The 21953-nt window shown below is 44.6% G+C and overlaps 1 protein-coding gene across 1 annotated transcript in view; it reads right to left on the reverse strand.

Annotated features, from left to right (window-relative positions):
* Nucleotides 1–21953, reverse strand: part of FAM135B (family with sequence similarity 135 member B) — a 225651-nt gene that overhangs the window by 118182 nt on the left and 85516 nt on the right. The window lies entirely within an intron of this gene.

The raw sequence follows: 21953 nt of genomic DNA on the forward strand, positions 1-21953 counted from the left end.
CTGTTTTCAAACCCATTGGGTAAAAGACTTTGAATGAAGCAAACTGAAATAGAAGTAAAATAGACTATGAACACGCATCAGTTTCTCATGGCTCACTGAACTCACAGCTGGGAGCTATTCTGCGACTGAGTCCGTTGCATGTGAATACAGTCAGAGAAGGTCCCTGTTGATGCGTTCATGGGTATACGGTGATCCAAGGAGACCGAGAGCAGAGAACACAGGCACTGCACTCGTGCGGCTTGGGTGACGTCACGTGAGAGCTGGGTGACTCTGAGGACATCACACACCTTCTCTGAGCTGTTTGTATCTGTAAAATGAGGTCTCCTGCATTGCAGGCAGATTCTTTACCCCCTGAGCCACCAGGGTAGCCCCAAAAGAAAGAAAGAAAAAGATCTGTCATAACTTCTGCTTCCAGGAAATATGGAGTAGACATATTTTTCCCTATTCTCACTAACCATAGCCAAAAGTTCTACACAGTGTACAGAAAAAGAAACAAAAGGAGGTTCTCAAAGGTGAAGAAGAAAGCAAACCGTCTAGGACCTCAAGGTCCAAGGAAAGGCATGGTGGTGGGTTTTCTGGATATTCTTTTGCCTCACAAACTTCTCACTGTAGTTCATCTGTTATTCCTCTCTACAGCACATTTAAAAAACAACGGTTTTTAATCTCGAGGAAGCTGAATTCACCATTTTTTATGGGTAATGTGTTTTGTGTCAGGTTTAAAAACTCTGCTTAGTTCTAGATCCCAAAACTCCTCTATTTTGTTTTCCTAAAAGCTTTCTATTTTTCATTGAGGTCTATGATCCACTTTGAGGTCATTTTTACATGAGGAGTGAGATAAGCTAAGTTTCTGTTTCGTCTTATTGGGGCCTATGGGTGTCCGGTTGCTTCAGGACTATTTATTGGAAAGGCTTTATAGAATTACTTTTGAAACTTTGTCAAGGATCTCCAGGGTGACCTCTGACTGCTGTGTGGGGCTACAGGTCCAGGCTCCCCATGTGGTCTGTGTTTAAACCAGGCCAGGTGGAGTTCTGGTTCCCATCACCGCCTGCTCGTAGGGAAAACCTAGCTCTCTATTTGAGACCTTCTCTTGCTGGCAGAGAGGGGGGAGGTGCTTGTTACAGCCTGGCAACATTGGACATCCAGGGTCCCACTCGGCCTTTGCTGGTGTGGGTGGAGGTCAAGCCACAGTTTTTCCTATGCTGCTTGGCTCATACAGAACTACTATTGTCAAAACTTTTCTGTCTTGCTGGGCTGCTTCCTATTTAAAAACAGAGACATTACTTTGTCAACAAAGGTCCGTCTAGTCAAAGCTATGGTGTTTCCAGTAGTCATGTATGGATGTGAGAGTTGGACTATAAAGAAAGCTGAACACTGAAGAATTGATGCTTTTGAACTGTGGTGTTGGAGAAGACTCTTGAGTCCCTTGGACTGCAAGGAGATCCAACCAGTTAATCCTAAAGGAAATCAGTCCAATATTCATTGGAAGGACTGATGCTGAAGCTGAAACTCCAATATTTTGGCCACCTGATGTGAAGAACTGACTCATTGGAAAAGACCCTGATGATGGGAAAGATTAAAGGCAGGAAGAGAAGGGGACCACAGAGGATGAGATGGTTGGATGGCATCACCGACTCAATGGACATGAGTTTGAGTAAACTCTGGGAGTTGGTGATGGACACGGAAGCCTGGTGTGCTGCGGTCCATGGGGTCACAAAGAGTCAGACGTGACTGAGCGACTGAATGAACTGCAGCTGCTTCCTTCCTGGTCCTGTGTCTCAAGAAAGCAGACATTTTTGGTTGGAGCTTTTATTTTGATATTTAAAATGGCCTCTGAGTATAGAGCTAAAGTGCTGTCTAGTGTCCCTAAAAGCAAGAAGCCTGCGATGTGCCTGACACAGAAAAGAGGGTGTTCAGGTAGGCTTCACTTAGGAATGAGTTACACGGCTGTCAGCCATGAGTTCAATGTTAATGAATCAGATGAATATATTTGTATAGGCAGATACATATATATGTATATATGCTACACTGTGCTTAGTCGTTCAGTCATGTCCGACTCTTTGGAAACCCATGGACTGTAGCCCACCAGGCTCCTCTGTCCATAGGGATTCTCCAGGCAATAATACTGAAGTGGGTTGTCATACCCTCCTCCAGGCAATCTTCCCAACCCAGGGATCAAACTCAGGTCTCCTGCATTGCAAGTGAATTCTTTACCTTCTGAGCCACCAGGGAAGCACAAGAATACTGGAGTAGGTAGCCTATCCCTTCTCCAGGGGAACTTCCTGACCCAGGAATTGAACTGGGCTCTCCTGCATTTCCACCCCACTCCAGTACTCTTGCCTGGAGAATCCCATGGACGGAGGAGCCTGGTGGGCTGCAGTCCATGGGATTGCGAAGAGTCGGACATGACTGAGTGACCTCACTTTCACTTTTCACTTTTTATGCATTGGAGAAGGAAATGGCAACCCAATCCAGTGTTCTTGCCTGGAGAATCCCATGGACGGGATAGCCTGGTGGGCTGCCATCTATGGGGTCGCACAGAGTCGGACATGACTGAAGCAACTTAGCAGCAGCAGCAGCAGCAGCAGCAGCTCCTGCATTTCAGGTGGATTCTTTAACAGCTGAGCTACCAGGGAAGCCCATGTAAAGGCACATATATATACACACTTATTTTAGGTGTTTCCACATACAGCTATAAACAGAAACACACCTAAACAAGCTATATATTGATCAGGTGATGAGAACATGACCAGATGCTGTCAGGAACATAACCCTGTGTTTCTGCTAGGATCTTTTACCACCATCATGAAATCCAGAGAGGAAGCATCTGAGTCAGAGAGACAGAGGCAGAGGGGAAGGTTCTTGCGCTGTCTACAGCAGACAGTTGCTACTTAGCAATAGTTAATGACCACTGTGCAGAAATGCTGGCTGTGTAATGCTAGACCATTTTATTTTTCCAAGGAAGACAGTAATTCAGATTTTTAATAAACCATTTTAAAATTTTTGAATGTTGGTTCATAAATCAATGACAATGCCAAGAGCAACAGCAAAAACAATTAGCAGCAGCAACCACAGCCACCGTGTTAACAATAAAGCCCTGTGCTGACAAGATAAAATACACTTGCAGGCTGAATCTCCATGGGCCAGCAGTTGGCAAACTCTGATTTATACAAATACAAGATGTCACTTTTAGTGTTTCTATAATAAAAGACCAATGCATTTTAATAATTTCATCATCAAAGGAAGAGGCACAAATCCTACCACCACCACCAGCAGCAGCAGTTGTAATATTCAAATGGTTTCCTCTCCAAACATAAAATAGGTCAATTATTGCCAGAGGCTATGCATTGCTTTTCTGTTGGATTATGCTCAGAGCAGTTACAATAATGCTCAAGCTTTATTAAGCATCTCTGTGCTAGGACTTATCCTAGGAACTCTCATGTATGTATTCTTGTTTGGTCCTCCACAAAGGCTTCATAGGGCTTTCCTGGTGGCTCAGTGGTAAAGAATCCACCTGCCAATGGAGGAGATGTAAATTTGATCCTTGGGTTGGGAAGATCCCCTGAAGGAGGAAACGGCAACCCACTCCAGTATTCTTGTCTGGGAAATCCCATGAACAGAGAAGCCTGGTGGGCTACAGTCCATAGGATTGCAAAAAAGTCACACAGGACTTAGTGACTAAGCAATAAAGTCTTTGTAAAAGAAAACATTATCTCAAGTGTCAACCAAAGAAGACACTGAGTTTTGGAGGACTCAAACTACTTAGCTAAAGTAGTTAAGTTAGCAAAAAGCAAAGAGGTTCTAACTTGAGAAACAACAGTAATTTGTTTTTGCCTATTATATCTGATAAGAGTCATATTTGTTGCACAAATTATAATTCTTTTGTTATCAACTCCGGAGCATTATCTGAATTGTGCTCCTTAAAAGCGCTAATGGTACTGAACCTTATTTCCAGGAACTAGTCATCTTGAACTTCAGATGTTTTATAGGCATATGTTGAAAGAAACAGGTTTCAATTAAGTTGGCCCATTTGGCTTCTGTCTTGATTACACAGAATGTTTCCATCCCTTGAGCAATTATCTTTTTTCTGAAAACAAGTTTCTGTCAGGCCATAAACTCATAAACCATGACATCTATGACATAGATGGTTTTGTTTGATTCTTTCAGGAAATCTTTGCTGCACTTCCTGACTTCCATCTTCAAGATTAGAAAACGAAAGCTAGAAATGAAGGCATCTGTCCAAGTTCACATATTCAGTAAATAATGTTAGTGCATCTCCTAGACCTTATTGCTTCAAATAGATATACTTTAACCATTTTAAAGTCACCTTCTTCGAGTTGTGATGACTCAAGGAAGACCCCATGAAGAAGGGAGTAGTTAGCACCAATCCTTGGGGAGTGAACAAGCAGTAGGAGAAGATGGGAGTAAGTCCCAGTCAGAAGGGATGGAGAAGAGAAGACCAGGAAGCGAAAACCTTCAGACTACATGCCAGTATATTTGAATAGTCTAGATTTGCAAAGGGCTCTTTTGGGAAATAAGAGGAAAACAGGCATCCTTTATTGGCTTCCACCTGTAAAAGTGACACTGAACTATGACCCTTACGTAATGTGGCAGGTAGAATAGTGTCCCTTCCAAAGATAGCTACATCCTGATCTTCAGAACCTTTGAAGAAGAATTAAGGTTGCAGGTGGAATTACAGTTGCTAATCAAAGAAAAAAAAGTATTTTAAGTATAATGAGAGCTGTACTTTTGTACACTGTTGGTAGAATGGAAAAATCATGATAGCCTTTCTGGAAAGCAATTTGGCAAGAATATCAAACATTTTTATTTTCCTTGACGCAATAGTTCAATAGGAATCTAACTTTATTTTTATTTTTTGGCTGCACTGCACAGCATGCAGGATCTTAGCTCCCTACCAGAGATCAAACCTGTACCTCCTGCAGTGGAAGTACGGAGTCCTAACCACTAGACCACCACGGAAGTCCCTAGGAATCTAACTTTAAAAGTGTGTGTGTGATTTTTATAATAGTGAAAAATTAGAACAACAAAGAAATGGTTAAATAAAATCCTATGATGACAATTATATAACCTATAAAAACTATGATTTTGAGGACTACTTAACAAAGGAAAAACGTACAACACATTTTTAATGGGACTATCCTCATTAATTTTTTCCAATATGGTGTTTAAAAGTTAAAATAATGCCAATAAGTGAATCAATAAAGTTTTATAAGTTTTTTAAAAAATCAGGAGATTATTCTGGATTACCTGGGTGTGTCCAAAGCATTCATCAGGCTTCTTTTCAGTGAAAGAGGAGTGAGTGACAGAAGAATGCAATGTGAGAAAGGTTATCATCCATGCTGGCTGTGAAGAGTAAGGGGCCACCAGCCAAGGAATGTGGACAGCCTATAGGAGCTGGAAAAGATAGGTTCATAGAACCTCCCCTAGAGACTCTACAAAGGATCACAGTCCTGCCAACATTCTTATTTTAGCCCAGAGAGACTCATTTCAGACTTCTGTCCTCCAGAATTGGTAGATAATAAGCTTACATTGTGTTAAGACTAAGTTTGTGGTGATGTATTACAGCAATAATAGATTAATGTGTACAGGCTTTCAAATCCCCTCCTCATGACAAAACAAATAGACAGGAAAGGTTATCTCTATGTTAACAATATACAAACTGCAACTCAGAAAGATTACATAATTCTCCTGCAGGCACACAGCTAGTTAACGGCAAGATTTAGTGGGGATTAAAACACCAGTGGTCAGTGTTCAGTCACTCAGCCATGTCCTACTCTTTACGACCCCATGGACTGCAGCACACCAGGCTTCTCTGTCCTTCACTATCTCCTGGAGTTTGCTCCAACTCATGTCCATTGAGTCCATGACGCCATCCAACCATTTCATGTCACCCCCTTATCCTCCTGCCCTCAATCTTTCCCAGCATCAGGGTCTTTTCCAATGTGTCGCCCCTTCCCATGAGGTGGCCAAAGTATTGGAGCTTCAGCATCAGTCCTTCCAAGGAATACTCAGGGTTGATTTCCTTTAGGACTGACTGGTTTGATCTCCTTACTGCCCAAGGGACTCTCAAGCATCTTCTCTAGCACCACAGTTCAAAAGCATCAATTCTTCAGTGTTCAGCCTTCTTTATGGTCCAACTCTCACATTCATATATGACTACTGGAAAGACCATAGCTTTGACTATATGAACCTTTGACCATTTGACTAAAATTTAAGTTCTTATTTGTGGTGGAAGCAAAGCCCGGTGCTTTAACATTCATAAGCTCACTTAAATTTCCCCATTGTCCATTTTTCCCCAGAAGCCTAACCCCACTTATTCTGATCACTAATGTATTTTTTGTCTGTTTTCTCAAAAATGCAGTCAGAATACGAATGCTGCTTTTTGCGTCTATGTTTCTTAGAGCTGTTACTAAGAGCACCATACAAAGGGAAGAAAAACATCTTATAAACATCACTTATTAGTTGATTAGAAATATCCAGCTTCTGGGGGAGACAAGCCACACCCTATTCTTCTATTTCCAACAACTAACATGGTGTTGACACAGAGCTGACATTCATTCAGTGCCAGAGGAATGCACGAATGAATGAATGAATGAATGAATTCATTCCTTCAATAAATCACATTAAGATTCCCTCAATAAACCACAAGGATATACAATCCAACCCCAACATCTACAACTGGGTGAGTGGCTCAGAACCCACGTGTGATTCTTCTAATATTAACAGAACTAGAAATAGGGACTTTCCTGGCAGTCCAGTGTTTGAGACTTCATTTTCCAATGCAGGGAGTGCAGGTTCAATCCCTGGTCAGGAAGCTAAGCTCCAGTGTTTCGTGGCCAGAAAATCAAAGCATAAAACTGAAGCAATACTGAACCAAATTCAATAAAGGCTTTAAAAATGGGCCACATAAAAATAAATACAAAGTGGAAATACTATTCTATAATGGGAATACAGAGGTCTATGGCATTTTGTCATAACCACTTTCATACCAGAAGTATTATGAAACCACCTTTCTGACCCAGGGACGTCTGACATGACTTAAAACACAAATCACTGTGCTTGCAGAAAGGTCAACATCAAGACTCTGGAGCCAGAATGTTCCAGAGCCAAGCAGACAAACTTGAGATAGTAACTTTCCTTTTCTGAGCTTCTTTCCTTGTGGGCAATGACACCACTAATGACACAGAACTGTCATGAGATGTGAACAGGGCAGTGCCTGTAAAGCCCTGGCTGATTCTAAACCCCATATTCCATTAAAGACAGAATACTGGTGTTACTGTTACCTAAGACGGGTGTGAAACACACATCCTCCCCAAACACGATCCCACTCTATCCTCCAACCTCATAGCTGGGGTGGAGCTGGGGAAAGGTGAGGGTCTAGGGGTACAAGATTCAGAGATGCCTGTGGCACAGAGTACTTCATAATACAAGTGGGAGACACAAGATGGAACTCTCTATTCTGATATGGCTTTGTTCATATGGCTGCAAAAGGAAGCATCTTTCTTTGAGTCTTCAGAGTCAATATAGCACAGTGGTTAAGAGCGTGAACTCTGAAACTCTGCCTGTTACTGGTCATGTAAAAACCTCAAAGTGGAGGGCCTGAACATCAGACATAATTAAAAGTTGTGAGATTGAAGGAAAACAGACTGGCTCCCAATCGGGAAAGGAGTACGTCAAGGTTGTATATCGTCACCCTGCTTATTTAACTTACATGCAGAGCACATCATGCGAAATGCTGGGCTGGATGAAGCACAAGCTGGAATCAAGATGGCTGAGAGAAATAGCAATAACCTCAGATATGCAGATGACACCACCCTTATGGAGAAAGGGAAGAAGAACTAAAGAGCCTCTTGATGAAAGTGAAAGAGGAGAGTGAAAATGCCGGCTTAAAACTCAACATTCAAAAAATGAGGATCATGGCATCTGGTCCCATCACTTCATTGCAAATAGATGGGGAAACAATGGAAAAAGTGAGAGACTTTATTTTCTTGGGCTCCAAAATCACTGCAGATGGTGATTGCAGCCGTGAAATTAAAAGATGCCTACTCTTTGGAAGAAAAGCTATGACCAACCTAGACAGCATATTGAAAAGCAGAGACATTACTTTGCTGACAAAGGTCCATCTAGTGAAAGCTATGGTTTTTCCAATAGTCATGTATGGATGGGAGATTTGGACTATAAAGAAAGCTGAGTGCCAAAGAATTGATGCTTTTGAACTGTGGTGTTGAAGAAGATTCTTGAGAGTCCCTTGGACTGCAAGGAGATCCAACCAGTCCATCCTAAAGGAAATCAGTCCTGAATATTCACTGGAAGGACTGATGCTGAAGCTGAAGCTCAAATTACTTGGCCACCTGATGTGAGTAAAGACCCTGATGCTGGGAAAGATTGAAGGCAGAAGAAGGGGATGACAGAGGATGAGATGGTTGGATGGCATCACCGACTTGATAAACACGGGTTTGGGTGGACTCCACGGGTTGGTGATGGACAGGAGGGGCTGGTGTGCTGTGGTCCATGGGGCCGGAAAGAGTCGGACACGACTGAGCGACTGAACTGAACTGAAGAACATACTGTTTTCGACTGTCTTTTCAACTTTTATGTTTTTATATGCAACTATTAAAATTTCTTTGTAAGTCAAAAAATAAAATAAAATAAAATTCCATTTATGGCAAATTAAAAGCAAAGTGGAAGACCTGCTGGCTTTCAGGTGAAACTCCCTGGCATAGCAGGGAAACCAGCAAAGGCCTGCCAGTAAATAGAGGCTCAGTGTTCTGAAAACTTAACCATAACAATGACCTAGGAGAATGACCGATATAGTTTCACTACACACTCATAGACTGATTCATCTATTCTGACAGTATCCACCCACCATGACAGGACTATAAGCCATTTGGCCCCAGTAACAAATGATACTTCTTGAAGAAAAGATCACTTTACTATTTCAGCAAAACTTATCTAGATATTTCTACATGGTCAAACAATGATTATAACAATTCAGTCAGATTCCAGTAATGTTTACGTTGAGGACCCTCCTCATTCCTTTATCCTTTTCCTCCTTGTTGATCCAGAGGGTCTGTGTGTGGCACTCACACTGTGAACTGTCTCAGAATCCATAATCCCAATGCAAGGGGGTGTGGGTTCGATCCCCAGTCGGGGAACTAAGATCCCACATGTCTCACGGCATGGCCAAAAAACAAACAAACAAACAAAAAAAAAACTACAACAGCAATAACAACAGCCATGATGCTTTTGTGTGACTTAAGACAATTTAAACTCTCTGAACTTCAGTTTTCTCATTTACCAAGGGATGTATCAATTCCCTTCTGGAGCTGACACTGATAAAAATAAAAAACAAGAGCAACCCTGGGCTGCAAAAATGATGGATATTATTTTTGCTATTGTTACTTTTACACATCAACCCTAACGGGTTCACAAACAAACGCCTGTGTTCATAAAAGCAGGCCACTTACAGGAATGCAAAGCTGCAACACCAGGAGCCTCGTTGGAAATGCTTCTGTAAAAAACGAGGTCGTGCGCCTGCTGGAGCACTGAGATGCACCTCCCCATCCTGGCATCTCCCTGCGCCGTTTGCGTTCACACTGACTGCTGGACCTGTTGTTCCCACCTAATGAGTCAGCCAGATGGGGTTTCTAATGTGCACGAGTGGCCGTGTGTCAGTGTTGTCAGCGCCAGTCTTTATGTCATCCAGAAAAGCACCCTGTGCAGGTAAAATGAAGGCGCCTTCTCAAGAGCCAGGCTAGGATGGGATGCCTGACACCTAGGGCAGCAGGCTCTCCTCCTTTTTGACTGGAGGCCGTGTTTGATTTTCTTCACATTTGTGTTGCTTGATTAAATGACATTGGGTGGAAGCAGGCTTGCAAGCTTCTCCTGCAGCTTGAAATGACAGGGGTAATTTAAAACCTCAGACCAGAAAATCTACTGTGCGGTATCACACTGGGGTGAGGGTCTCTGGCAGAGAGAATTTTTCTGATGGGTGAGACCCGACCCAGCTACAAGTTCCAAGCTGTCTGCAGATAGGGGCAGGGTTGGAAAGCAAACACAACTCACAGGTCTTTTGTATAGCGAGGTCAGAGGCATGGGATGCAACCCTGGAGCTTGTACCTCACAGGGCAGGTGTTAAACACTGGCTCATCTCTTATGAGTGACCTTCAGCAATTCATCTGACCTCTCTGAGCACTGATTTCCTCATCTTAAAAATTAATGGTTGTGAAGAACAAATGGGGCCCTATAGGGAGAGCGCGTGGCACAGTGCATAAGACATGGGAAGCACCAACTCCTTTTAAAATTATAATTGTAATTATTAAAAGAATCGTGACTTATCTAGATGCAGCCATTGAGAAGCACATGCATCAAAAGAGAAAACAATCCCAAGACCACCAAGCTGGTTTGCAGAAACCATGCCAACACCATGCTAGAACAAGAGACTGCTCCTTCTGGCCCACTGTCCAACCCACCCTACCAATATATTTGCATACAATTTAATTCTAGGATATATTTTCATATTAACTGATAAGGCCCTCTACACAGAGATGACTAAATTATCTTATTGTAGCTTTGGATACTCTGCACATATTAACAACCACCACAATATCATAGTAAAAATAAAGGAAGCATATTTCTTATAAGCCAGTCTGAGTCAGGCACCATACCAGATGTTTAATATGCAGTGTCACATTCTATTTGGATAATACTCATAAAAGGTGGTCATTATCTCCTCTACTATTCCTTTGAGGAAACTGAAGTTCATAAAAAACAAAACTAAACACTCATAGACTTATAGCTTGTCGCTAGAACTGAAATATAAACTCATGGCTATGTAACTCCAAAAATAAAAATATATTCATATATTTCAAATTAAGGTCAACTCAAAATAAAATGACACATGCACCCCAATCTCACTGCGGCACTATTTACAGCAGCCAGGACACGGAAGCACCAAAACGTCTATCAACAGATAAAGAAAAGAAGGTGCGGCACATATATACAAAGGAGCATCACACAGCCAGAACAAGGAATGAAACTGAATCATTTGCAGAGACATACGTGGACCTAGACAGCGTCATACAGAGTGAAATAAGTCAGCACGAGGAACACAAATATCACAAACTAATACATATATGTGGAATCTAGAAAAAATAGATTATCTTATTTTCAAAACAGAAAGAGGCACAGAGGTAGAACAAACACGTGGACACCACAGGAGACAGAGGAGGGTCAGGATGCATATGGATACTGATGTATATTGACTGACACCATTGATACTGTGTGTAAAATAGATAACTAATGAGAACCTACTGCACAGCACAGGGATCTCTACTCAGTGCTCTGTGGGGACCTGAATGGGAAGGAAATCCAAAAACGAGGACAAATATGTATGCACATGGCTGATTCACTTTGCCATACAGTAGAAATTAACACAGCATTGTAAAGCAGCTATACTCCAATACAAATTAACTTAAAACAAATCAAGGTCATTTCATATATATACTGGTCACCTGCAAATGTACGTGGGGTGCAGTGATGGCTCATAATAACAGGAAGAATCCAAACATTCCATCATGCCAGTGATAATAATGGCGAAAAAATCTGCAACCTTTGTGTCCACTTTATCCACATTCTTGCTACTCAGTTATGGTCAACTGGAAATTAACCTATGCTAAGTGCAAAGCATCAAGGCAGGGGCTGAGGGCCCAGAGACAAACGAGAAAACAGTCCCCACCCTTAAAGAGCTTACAGTCCAGCAGATATGAAAATTGATTTCACAAATTATTCTAATCACAGGGAGGCTCTCTGAGTTTTCAAGAAGATGAGATGAAGGGCAAGGTTAGCTCAGAGTGTGAGATGTTGCTTCCAGTACAAAGCAGGGGTCCACCCAAGGAGGAAGTGAATTAAAACTCATCCTTAAAAATAGCACAGTGTACTGGAGAGACGTCCTATGTCAAGAGACAGGAGTGCAAGCCAAGTGTTCAAGCCCAATGAAGACATCAGAGTAGCTGGAGCAGAGAGGGGTAACTTGAATGTCACCCATTTTCAGTATGCCCGCATTATAATGCTGGTCTCCAGGAAATAAGGCTAGACCCTTGTTCAGTAGAACCACGATGTGCTTCTTAGGTATTAGAGTGCAGGCTTTGCCCCCGATCGTGACTGAGATCCTGGCAGGCAGGGGTGCTCTGGAACAGAAGTGTGTTCATGTTGCACGTAGCTGATGCATCTATGCGTGAGTTCACCTGATTTCTGTAGGGTTTGAGCCATCTCACAGGTGTAGGTTAGAACTGATGAAGCTCAGTGCCATTTTGGCTCACCCTTGAAGAATGGGTAGATCTTGGCCATGCTAGGAAGATGGAATGATATTTTAAAGTGGAAAAGCAACTTGGAGACCTTGCAGAGGGGTGGTTTCTGGAGAGCGTGAGTGAGAACAGTAGGGAGCTGAGTTTGGCTGGACTGCAGGATGGGGTAGGAGGAACTATAAATACATATTTCCCAAATATTTACTCTAGTATGCGTGCTCACTCAGTCATGTTTGACTCTTTCCGAGCCCAGCGGAGCCAGGCTCTGCTGTCCATGAGATTCTCCAGGCAAGAATACTAGAGTGGGTTGCCATTTCTTCCTTCAGGGGATCTTCCCAAACCAGGAGTCTAACTCTTGCCTCTTAGGTCTCCTTCATTGGCAGAAGAATTCTTTACACTAGTACCACCATTTGCTATTATAAACAGCAAGATACCCAAGATAACCTCCCGCACCAGAGGATGTAAGTGTGATGGCTAAAGACACCAACTGTGAAATCAAAGAGAGTTTGGTCCCACATTCATCACCTCCCAGCTGTTTGACCTCAAGAAAGTTACTCAATGTCTCTGAGCTACCATTTCCTCCCTTGCAACCTGCAGATAAACAATTAGACCAAACTGCTAGTGTTTCCTAAGGGTGACATACGATAGTTTAGCACAGCATAGAGTCAGTCCTCAGTAATTGTTGGCTGAATTAATTATCACCACGATTATTCTAATAAAGGTAGTTTTGTGGAAGGCATTGGGCAACACCACGGAAGACCAATATCTGGAGTTAAACCTGGGTTTGAATCCTGGCTCTGCCACCTGCCAGGAGTGTGACATTGGGAAAATCTTGCACCTCTCTGAGCCTCAGTTTTTTTCATTTGTCAAAGAGGGGTAGCAACACCCATTTGGTAGGTCTGTTGGAAGAATAAATGTGATAATGTATGAAAAGTGCCTCCACTCCACGTCTACTCAGAAAATACAAGATTCTTCAGACATTATTTTGGATGATATTACCTTCTACTCTGCTTTCTTCCTGAAAAAATACACAAGGAATCTGGTGTGAGTCATATATCATGCATGTGCCACGATGACGAGTAAGTGGGTACTAAATCTGTGTTAAAAACAGCTTGAAAGATGATGAGTGCACAGAGATAGATGCATAAACACCCTCACCAACTGTTCTCTTGGAGGAACCGCTGACCAATTTCCAGCCCTTTCCAAGGAGAACGTGTCTCTTTTGAGAAGACATGGTCACTACCCTGCTTAATTTTCTTCCCTTGGCTGCTATGTCTCTTGATTGCCTTTTGCTATAAAAACTAACAGAAGTTTGAAGGCGTCCTGGAGACTTCAAGGAATTTCCTTTTCTGCATAAAAACGTCCACTTCCTCACCCATCAGATCTTTATTACTGCAAAACCGTTCAGACAGAACCACCACGAAGAAGTCCCTGAGCTCCATTTGACTAAGAGATGCGCTCTATAATTACCATGGGGGAGGTATTTTGAAACCAAAATATCCTTCTATGAGGCCAATTGTCTCTGCCAGTGGAGGAGTGGGGAAGAAAGCAAGGCCTTGGGGTGAGAAGACCTCTCTGTTTGGCTATGAGGCTCAGAGGAAGGGGGGGTGTGTTTAGAAGGCAACAAGACTCCCAGCCAAGCCTCCGCTCTCTGGTCACAGCTGTGAATGCTAATACAAGCCTGATAAGTGCGTGTGGACAAGCCCTGGGCTCAGCGCGAGTGAGACCCGGGTCAGGAAGTTAAGAGACAGATGACACCACCTAAACGTTAAATGACTTGCACAGACAGACAAGGGAAAAGAGTCCCGAATGCTTAAGAGCAGAATGCAGAGGCAGCTTAAGAAAGCTGCGGCACACTGAACCCAGGAATGCTAGCTTAAATCTGGGGTGCCTCTCACCCTGGTGGGCAAAAGACTGCTCCTTGATGGGCTGGGTTTGCTCAGTCTCTCCCTAAGCAAACTCTCCAACCATTCTCTCTCTCCTGCCCCACCATCCACCACCCTCCACCCCATCACTGACACCTTCTTCTCTGACGATAAAGCTGAGGCATCTGCTTGTATTTCTGCAGCCGGGCACCAGCTGCTCGATTTTACTATCAGTTGCCTTTTCTTACATTTCTCCCTTAATCTACAATCAAGGGGCCTTGAGTTCAAAACTCCGGCTGCTGGGATAGGCCCTTCAGGGCCATGTCAGTCGTTTTTATGGAGAGCAATCCACCACTTCCAGTGTCCTCCCTGCCCTTGAGGACTGGGCAAGACAAACACCCAACCAACATCTGCAAGGGCAGGGCAGCCCCAGGCAGTCTGGATCCACAGAGGACACTGGAGAGAGCTCCCTGCACGGTCGCAATCTCAACACTGTCCGACCAGAAGGTGCTGCCCTGTCCAATGAAATGAGCACAACCTCCGGCCACCAAGCCCTGACCCTGCAGTGAGTGCAGCTCAGTCCAGGAGGACACCTTCTGTCCAGGGGTCAGTGAACCACCTAAGTGCAGCCATCTTCATCTTACCCATGAAGGAAATGAGTCCTCAGAGGTTAAGTGGCTCTCCCAAGGCTCTGCTGCTCATAATTAGCTGAGTGGGAACTGAGATCCTGCTGCTACTGCTAAGTCACCTCAGTCATGTCCGACTCTGTGCAACCCCATAGACGGCAGCCCACCAGGCTGCCCTGTCCCTGAGATTCTCCAGGCAAGAACACTGGAGTGGGTTGCCATTTCCTTCTCCAATGCATGAAAGTGAAAAGTGAAAGTGAAGTCTCTCAGTTATGTTCGACTCTTAGCAGCCCCATGGGCTGCAGCCTACCAGTCTCCTCCATCCATGGGATTTTCCAGGCAAGAGTACTGAAGTGGGGTGCCCAGCCTCAAAGCCCATGTCCTTTCCCCACCCCACTTTTTCTTAATGAGACGTGTATCCTGGAGGCGATCGATCACCTCCAGAGTGAGCTGTCATTTATATCCCCATGTCCTTGGCACATCACACATAGTGGGTGCTAGGGAACGTTTGCTGACTTAACACAGAGTCCCCAAAACATGAAGAGCTGAGTAATGAATGGCATAGATCATAAATGCAGTAAATATCTCACATGCGTCCTTCAGCATGCATTCTGTCACTTGACTCAGGCATACAAGGTACTAATCGAGAGTCTCTGGGTGGTTTTAACCAATGATGTGCCAAACCCCAAGTAGCTGACTTTATGACTTAGTTCTCAAGAAATAAAATGGCCCTACTATCTTCAGGATGACAGAAAACAGCTTCACTTCTTTCTAAAAGCGGGTCTAATAGTCATCATTATCTGAGATTACAGGTGAGGAAAAAGGTTCAGACAGATTGACTGACTTCCCCAAGGCCACACAGCCAAGAAGCAGCAGAGATGGGATTAAAAACAAGGTTTGTCAGACTCGTTAAACCACATAATCCCACACTAGAGAGAGATCTTCTGAAGCTGAGCATAACACAGTCAAACCTTAATAACCTCACACTGAAGACAAATGAGTGAAAACTTGAAAGGAAAAAAAAAAAAATGTCTTTACACTTGAGTGACCTGCTGAGTGCTTCCCAAAGCACTGGGTTTTGTTTGTTTGGTTTGGTTAGTTTTCTACTTCTTTTATGGCAGGTTGAGTTGAAGCTGAGATAAAGAAATGTAACAGAATCAGGGTGATCCCCCTGAGAACCCTGAGATGATTGTTTTTGTTGCTGTGCACGCATGCTAAGTCATGTCCTACTCTGTGCGACCCCATGGACTGCAGCCTTCCAGGCTCTTCTGCCCATAGGATTCTCCAGGGAAGTTCACTGGAGTGGGCAGCCATGCCCTCCTCCAGGGGATCTTCCCGACCCAGGGATTGAGCCCATGTCTGCTCAGTGATGCCCTGAACTCAGTTTTAAGGGGAAGCAGGAGTTCAGAGAGAAACCTGTATATGACAAAAAGAGGTGACCTACCACTCATCCCAGGTAAAGAGATCAGCGAAGGTGTGGAGGTGGATGAGTCTGGCCAGGTCAGACTTTGCTGTTACATGTGCTTCAGGAGGGGCGGTGAGGGTGTGTGCTGGGGCAGAATCCAGGGTTGATGGAATGGAGTCAGAGAGCGTCTACTAGGCACCGGGCACCAGGATGGATGCTGTCACATAAATGACAGCATTCAACCCTGGCAGTTATGCTATTGAGGTGCCACATCCCAATTCCCAGGAGATGAACCTGAAAGTCACAGGTCAACCTGGTCAAACCAGCCCATCTGTTGAGGCAGTAGAACTGGGATTGGGACCCGGACCTGGTTGCAAAGAGCACACTCATCCTCTGTACCACTCTGCCCTGCCTGAGTTCAGGCAACAGATGCATTATGATGCCATTAACCCTGACAAGTGAAGACCCGGGTGAAGGTCTGTGTGGTCTGTTACGGGGCTGGGAAGAGACCGGAGTGAACACAGAGCACAGTCAACCCATGCGGGAGTCAGGAGGAGCCCGCTGAACTCCAAACCAATTCAACTGGACTCTGAATACACCAGAGGAAAAATGACCTCTAAATGAATGCAGCCAGCTGCAAGCTCACAAAAGGCACCGCCTCCTTCCAGATCTGAGGCAGGGGGAGGCACTTGAAACAGTGCTTGTGACAAAGAGTCCTCCGGGTGACTTTAAAGGGCTGGTGCTAATCACACGGCTCTTAGAACACAGCCACGCAGACCCCCAGGAGAGGAGAGGACGTCCAAGAGGGCGGCTGAGCAGGAGACTGACATCCGGCGGAGACTTCACTTTTAGCACAATGAGGTGGATAATTAAAGACTGACTCCGGGGAAGGACACGAGAAACGACAGAACCAAGGTCCCTCCTCGAAGTCCAGAGCCCCCAGTTCTGCATGCCAGAGTTCAGATACACCTGCTAGAGCAATTATTTAAACAAGCATACATGTGTGCCCACAAACATGCGCACACAGCCATGCATGTCCACAACTATGCATGTCAGAGACATGAGTGTGTGCCCATGCATGCCCACAAATGTAAGCACACATGACCACAGGCATGGGCACACGGAAACAAGCATGACCACAACCACACACACCCACAAACATGGGTGCACACACCATGCACGAGATTCCGAACCAACTGCACTCAAGTTATATGTTCACAGACAAGCAATCTTCCTAAGTCCCTAAGGAAGCAAACTTGCTTAAGTTCCTTGCTGCAGTGACCTGCACCTATTCTTAAGGTACGCCTGCATTTTTTTTTCTTTGAAAGTTTGGAGCATGAAGAATAGTAGAAGAATGTACTCACTTGTAGGGAGGATAACTGCTTCACAATGTTGTGTTAGTTTCTGCTGTACAACGATGTGAATCAGCCATAGGCACACATATATCCCCTCCCTCTTGAGCCTCCCTCCCACCCCCCCCCATCCTACCCCTCTTGGTCATCACAGAGCACCGAGTGTTAGGGAGGAGCTTAAGTACTGAAATTCATCAGTGGAAGGGACAGATAAAAATCACAGCATCTGTGCAGCTTACATTTTAGCAGGAGGATCAAATAAAGAAAGAAGGGACAAATTAGTTATGTCCACGGTACATGGGAAGGTGATGCAGAGAAGTTGTGGGGTTAAAGTGTGATTAAAGAAGGTGACAAGCACAGACTTAACCCAGGTGAGAAGTTTTGCTCTGCAAACATACTAGGGAAGAATGTTCCGGATAGAGGAAGATACCCCAAAGGCCCCTGCCTGGTGGCCACAGTGGGAGCGGGGGACAGAGGGCAGTGATGGAGGAATGGGCAGGTGTCCAGAGTGGCTGGAGCATCAGGAAGGGGCTCGGAGGCCATCACAGGGACTCAGGATGCCGTCCTGAGTGAAACAGGGAGTTGAGTCACTGGGAAGTTTTGAGCAGAGAAGTGACACTCCCTGACTTAGGTCCTAAAAGGACCCTCTGGCTGCTGTGCTGACAACAGAGGGAAGAGGGAACCAGGAGGAAGCAGAGCCTGGGAGAGCAGTGGAAGGCATCCAGAGAGGAAGGACAGAGCCTTGCGGAGGGTCTGGGGTACCTGGTGAGTATAAGTCCAAGGCACTGCCCGAGGCATAAGAAGCACCAGGAATAACTCTGAGGTTTGTCTGTGTGTGGCTGCCTGTGATTCTCCGAGACAGGAGAAGCTACAATGCAAGACCTTCAATGGCGCTCTGAAGCCATGCAGAACCAGGTAGTCTTTTTAAAAATATAATTTACATGGATATTTTAAAATCAAACACAAATAGAACATGGTTTAAGTGCATGAATCCCTGGCTTCAGAAGAACAACAGAGGTGGTAGATAGTAACAAAAATGTATCCACAGCCCTGTTGCTTCTTCTGTTGATGAAACAATGTTACCTCTACAGAATCAAATACTGCAGTAGAAAAATACTCTATTCATTCAAGACTTTTCCCAGAACAGAGGTGATTATTATACACAGAGAGACACACACACACACACACATTTGAAGGGCTTCCCAGGCACAATGATAAAGAATCCGCCTGCCAATGCAGGAGATGAAAAAGACTTGGGTTCAATCCTTGGGTCAAGAAGATCCTCTGGAGCAGGAAATGGCAACCCTCCTCCAGTCTTCTGGCCTGGGAAATCCCATGGACAGAGGAGCCTGGCGGGCTACAGTCCCCGGGGTTGCAGAGTCACACAGGACTGAGCAGACACACCACACACACACATGCCTGAAAATCCAAGCACAAGCAGTAACACGCAAGAGAATCTGGCCCTAGCTCACCTTTCCAGCAGTCACAGCAGCCTTATTTCAGCTTCTGGATGAAGCTGCTCCTTCCAGGGCCTCATACCTGCCCTTTCTTCCTGCTCTCTTTCCTCCCACTCGTACTTGGCTATTATTTTTCAAGTAACTTTCAAGTCTCCTTTTAAATGTTCCTTCCTCCACGAGATCCCTCCTGAGCCCTCATCTATTAATACATGAAGCATCTCCTGTCATACTTCTTACGGCCACCTGCACTTTACATCACAGCACACGTTTCATACCAAACTGGCTCCTTTAGAAAAGGGAGCTTAGATTCAATGACTGTCTTGACCACTGGACTAACGTTCTGTGAGAACAGGGACTGCTTTGTTTGGGTCATCACCCCGAAAACGGCACCCAGAACTATGTCAACTACACAACTGACCCTCAATGAATACTGTTGTACTGTTCAATACAGAGAAGAGGAGGGTCAAAATATTTCAACCCAAAGCATCCACTTGTCAACAAGCTTTTATTGGGCTTCACTGGGTGCCAGCCCTGAGTGGCAAGCCTGGGAACCAGGAGTGGATGGAACCTGGATGCCAAGACCTAGCAAGTAATGAGGAGGTGGTTGGCACTAGCGGTGGGACAAAGGGAGGGCCGAAGGATGCTCCTGATCAGGCTAAACTATAATAAAGTCTCCTGAGATAGGTGATCTCTTAGAAGAGACAAAGACAACCTGAGCAGGAGTTAGCAGGGAGAACACTGCAGACAGAATACTGCAGCAGCTGTGGGGGAGGCACGAGGCTTGGAGGCAACAGAACATGCAAAACCCCGGCTGATTTCCAATGCACAGGGTGGATGGGAGGCAAGTAAGCTGCCAGAATCATGAGAGGACTTCCCTGATGGTCCAGTGGTTGAGAAGCCGCTTGCCAATGCAGGGGACATGAGTTTGATCCTCAGCCCGGGAAGATTTCACAGGCCATTAGCACTGTACTCACAGAGAGGGACAATGTGCCTCTCCTCCAGCGAACAGCCCTCTTGCAGTCTCCTGAGATTTTTGAGTTGCTTTTCAGATAATCCAGGTAGCAGCCCTCGGTCACCCACCATCCACTCTGCTTACATATCTACAGGGGCTGCTGGCTAGTCAGGACTGGACTCAGATACACCAGTTCTGGCATAATCAGAGACTGGTAAAGAATTGGCACAACCTTAGCGACCTGTGATCCTGAGCCCAGCTGTGTCGACTCAAATGTGTCCCATCAAATGTGACCCTCTTTTCTTTTGTCTGCATAACAGTCCACACAATCATAACCCTGACTTCATTAGGTTGTTTGAAGAACTGAATGAGATAATAAATATGAAGCCTAAAAGAGTTTCAGGCTCAGCGTTCAAAAAAATGTTAGCCAATGTGGTGTTTACATATTTACTGGTGGATTCCCAGTGGTTTTCGAACAGATGCAATGATACCCCCGTGTCCTGATGAACAGCCTCAGAGGGCACACCTCAAGAAATGTTGACCAAACCAACTCTACTTTTCCCTTTTATATTTCAGATTTCCTTGAAGATTCATCCTGAGGAAAGGAAGTCAAAAGTTTTTCACAAACGTTTGAAGGTTTGTGATTGAATATATCATCACCTTTGCATCAAATATGTAGTTTTCCAAGATTCTCAACCATCCGAACCCCATATTCTTCAGAAGGAGAACATTCGTGATGGTCAAAGCAGCCTGGCCCACTAAAGACTGGTACACTAGAAAACATTTCCTGACATAAAGCACTTAAAATATATCTTCCTTTCACTCCCACAGGCTTAGTTCTGGTCTCAGTTGAAGAAACTATTGATGAATCTCTTTCACGTTCCTGGAAGACTATTAGTGATCCTGAAATGGTGATCACAATCCTGAATCCTCCCCAGCTCATTTAATTACTCCTTGTTGGGCATAGCTGGGGCATCATTTGTAAGCTTAGAGAACTCAGGCTTGTCAACACGCTGCCAGGTGTCCTGGAGGTGAGACACTGAGAGGTGTTCAAAGCCCCTGAGACACGGCCACAGCCTAGAGGAGGGAGTGATGCCCAGCCTCCCTCTGGCACCAGGACTGGACAATGCAAGCCAAGAACGTCTGAGTTGGGCAAGTCCTTCCTGAGCTCACTCTGGACCAATGCCACTTGTGAAGTTACCGCCAACAAAACGAATGGTGTCTGTGAGTTTCCTCAGTTCTTCAGACCCCGAGAAGATGTGTGGATGTAGAGGTCCAGGATATGGGTTTTGGAAGGGAAGCCGTGTGGCTTCTGAGAAAGCGTGTGGGGTTGGAAGTGAGACAGACTTGGAATGGCAGCTGTAGTAGTCTACATGGCTTCAGGCATTTTGTTTTACTGTTTGTCAAAGGCGGTTTGCTCATGTGTAAAGTGGGAAAGATAATATCTGCTTCTCCAGGATAATTAAATGAAACGATGGAGATAAAATGCCTAGCTCAGTTCCCAGGATACTGCAAGGACTAAGCTGAGGCCAATTCATTTCTTTGTTTCTTTTCCTGTTTGCTTACTTCCCCACTATTTGCATAGGTCGGGCCACCCATTACCTATTTGATATCTGCATGATGAGAGGAAGCATAAATGGGGAGATGAAGGGATGGATATGTGGAGAGATGAACGGTCAAATCTCAAGAGAGGTGATTCTGTGGCCCCTTCTGCAAGCTGAGATAAGGAGTGTGGAGTCAGCAATGCAAAGCACGCACAAGAATATATGAGCTGCACAGCAAGCTGGAGGCAGGCTTAAATCCTGGGCTGACACCAGCAGTAGGGCTCCTTCAGGCAAATTGTGTAATAACCATAATGATGATAAGGATAAATAATAATTAGATAGCTCAAAATCATCGAGCACAACACACACACATGTAATTTTTTGTTCACAAAAGCCATAGGAGGTTGATACTATCATTATCTGGCTTTC

Source organism: Bos grunniens, chromosome 14 (genome assembly GCF_055505025.1).
Source record: "Bos grunniens cultivar Pamir isolate PY7600 chromosome 14, Bosgru_T2T1.0, whole genome shotgun sequence".
Taxonomy (NCBI): Eukaryota; Metazoa; Chordata; class Mammalia; order Artiodactyla; family Bovidae; genus Bos; species Bos grunniens.